This window comes from Arachis hypogaea, chromosome 1 (genome assembly GCF_003086295.3).
Source record: "Arachis hypogaea cultivar Tifrunner chromosome 1, arahy.Tifrunner.gnm2.J5K5, whole genome shotgun sequence".
Taxonomy (NCBI): Eukaryota; Viridiplantae; Streptophyta; class Magnoliopsida; order Fabales; family Fabaceae; genus Arachis; species Arachis hypogaea.
This window is the reverse complement of record NC_092036.1, coordinates 85,506,150-85,509,028: the sequence shown is the minus strand read 5'-3', so window position 1 is coordinate 85,509,028 and position 2,879 is coordinate 85,506,150. Positions and strand designations below refer to the sequence as shown.

The 2,879-nt window shown below is 32.2% G+C and overlaps 1 non-coding gene across 1 annotated transcript; it reads right to left on the bottom strand.

Annotated features, from left to right (window-relative positions):
- Window positions 1-2,222: 2,222 nt before the first annotated feature.
- On the bottom strand, window positions 2,223-2,329 carry LOC112715445 (small nucleolar RNA R71). Its single transcript, XR_003159696.1, has one exon. It is a non-coding gene; the product is annotated as a small nucleolar RNA R71 (small nucleolar RNA).
- Window positions 2,330-2,879: the final 550 nt, after the last annotated feature.

Genomic DNA, 2,879 nt, shown 5'->3' with positions numbered 1-2,879 from the left:
CCATTTGAATTCGCCTAACTGAGATTTACAAGATGACCATAGCTTCCTTCATACCAACAATTTCCGTGGGATTAACCCTTGCTCACGTAAGGTATTACTTGGACAACCCAGTGCACTTGCTGGTTAGTTGTGCGAAGTTGTGACAAAGTGTGATTGACGTTTGAGAGATCCAAGTCTTTGGCGCCATTGTTGATGAGCACAATTTACGTGCACCAAGTTTTTGGCGCCGTTGTCAGGGATTGTTCAAGTTTGGACAACTGACGGTTCATCTTGTTGCTTAGATTAGGTAATTTTCATTTCAAAAGTTTTCAAAAATCGTTCAAAAATTTTTTTTCTTTTTTTTCGTTTTTCTAAAAATAATTTTCAAAAAAAAAATTTTAATAAAACCATAAAAATCAAATTTTTTTTTGTGTTTCTTGTTTGAGTCTAGTGTCAATTTTTAAGTTTGGTGTCAATTGCATGTTTTTAAAATTTATGCATTTTTTCAAAAATTCATGCATGTGTTCTTCATGATCTTCAAGTTGTTCTTGACAAGTCTTCTTGTTTGATCTTTAAATTTTCTTGTTTTGTTTTTTGTTTGTTGTTTTTCATATGCATTTTTGCATTCATAGTGTCCAAGCATTGAAAATTTCTAAGTTTGGTGTCTTGCATGTTTTTCTTTTCTTGAAAATTTTTCAAAAATAAGTCTTGATGTTCATCTTAATCTTCAAAGTATTCTTGGTGTTCATCTTGACATTCATAGTATTCTTGCATGCATCATGTGTTTTGATGCAAATTTTTCATGTTTTGGGTCATATTTGTATTTTTCTCTCTCCTCATTAAAAATTCAAAAATAAAAAATATCTTTTCCTTATTTTACTCAAAAATTTGAAATCTTTGGATTGACTTAGTCAAAAAATTTTAAATTTAGTTGTTTCTTGTTAGTCAAGTCAAGATTTCATTTTTAAAAATCTTATCTTTTCAAAAACTTTTTCAAAAATCAAATCTTTTTCATTTTTCTTATTATTTTTCTAAAATATTTAAAATTTATTTTCAAAATCTTTTTCTTATCTTTATTTCAAAATTTCAAAAAACTTTACTAACAATTAATGTGATTGATTCAAAAATTTGAAGTTTGTTACTTTCTTGTTAAGAAAGGTTCAATCTTTAAATTCTAGAGTAATATCTTTTAGTTTCTTGTTAGTCAAGCAATCAATTTTAATTAAAAAAATCAAATCTTTTTTTAAAAATATCTTTTTCAATCATATCTTTATCAAAATCAATTTCAAAAATCTTTTCTAATTTCTTATCTTTTCAAAATTGATTTTCAAAATCTTTTTCAACTAACTAATTGACTTTTTGTTTGTTTTTTATCTTTTTCAAAACCACCTAACTACTTTTCTCTCTCTAATTTTCGAAAATCACCTTTCAAAATTCTTTTTAATTAACTAATTGTTTAAAATTATAATTTTAATTTTATTTCTTCTATTAATAGAAATTCTCTCCCTCTCATCTTCTTCTATTTATTTATTCATTTACTAACACTTCTCTTCATCTCAAAAAGTTGAACCCTCTCCTCTCTTCTGTGTTCGAATTTTTTTCTTCTCTTTCCTCTATTCTCCTCTCTTTCTTTCTACTCACATAAAGGAATCTCTATACTCTGACATAGAGGATTCCTCTTCTTTCTTTGTTTTCTTCTCTTTCATATGAGCAGGAACAAAGAAAAAGGCATTCTTGTTGAAGCTGATCCTGAACCTGAAAGGACCTTGAAGAGGAAGCTAAGAACAGCTAAAGCACAGTACTCTGAAGAGGACCCAATTAAAATTTTGAAATAGGAAAAGGATATGGAAGCCAAACCCAACAACAACAATGCAAGGAAGTTGCTTGGTGACTTTACGGCACCAAATTCCAAATTACATGGAAGAAGCATCTTAATCCCTGCCATTGGAGCAAACAACTTTGAGCTAAAACCTCAATTAGTTTCTCTGATGCAACAGAATTGCAAGTTTCATGGACTTCCATCAGAAGATCCTTTTTAGTTCTTAACTGAATTCTTGTAGGTCTGTGATACTGTTAAGACCAATGGGGTTGATCCCGAGGTCTACAGGCTTATGCTTTTCCCTTTTGCTGTAAGAGACAGAGCTAGAATATGGTTGGACTCTCAACCTAAAAATAGCCTGAACTCTTGGGATAAGCTGGTCACGGCCTTCTTGGCCAAGTTCTTTCCTCCTCAAAAGCTGAGTAAGATTAGAGTGGATGTTCAAACCTTTAAGCAAAAAGATGGTGAATCCCTCTATGAAGCTTGGGAAAGATACAAGTAGTTAACCAAAAAGTGTCCTTCTGACATGCTTTCAGAATTGACCATCCTGGATATATTCTATGATGGTCTGTCTAAATTGTCTAAGATGTCATTGGACCATTCTGCAGGTGGATCTATTCACCTAAAGAAAATGCCTGTAGAAGCTCAGGAACTCATTGACATGGTTGCAAATAACCAATTCATGTACACCTCTGAGAGGAATCCTGTGAGTAATGGGACGCCTCAGAAGAGGGGAGTTCTTGAAATTGATGCTCTGAATGCCATATTGGCTCATAACAAAATGTTGACTCAGCAAGTCAACATGATTTCTCAGAGTCTGAATGGATGGTAAAATGCATCCAACAGTACTAAAGAGGCATCTTCTGAAGAAGAAGCTTATGATCCTGAGAACCATACAATGGCAGAGGTGAATTACATGGGTGAATCCTATAGGAACACCTATTATTCTTCATGGAGAAATCATCCAAATTTCTCATGGAAGGATCAACAAAAGCCTCAACAAGGCTTTAATAATGGTGGAAGAAACAGGCTTAGCAATAGCAAGCCTTTTTCATCATCTTCTCAGCAACAGACAGAGAAT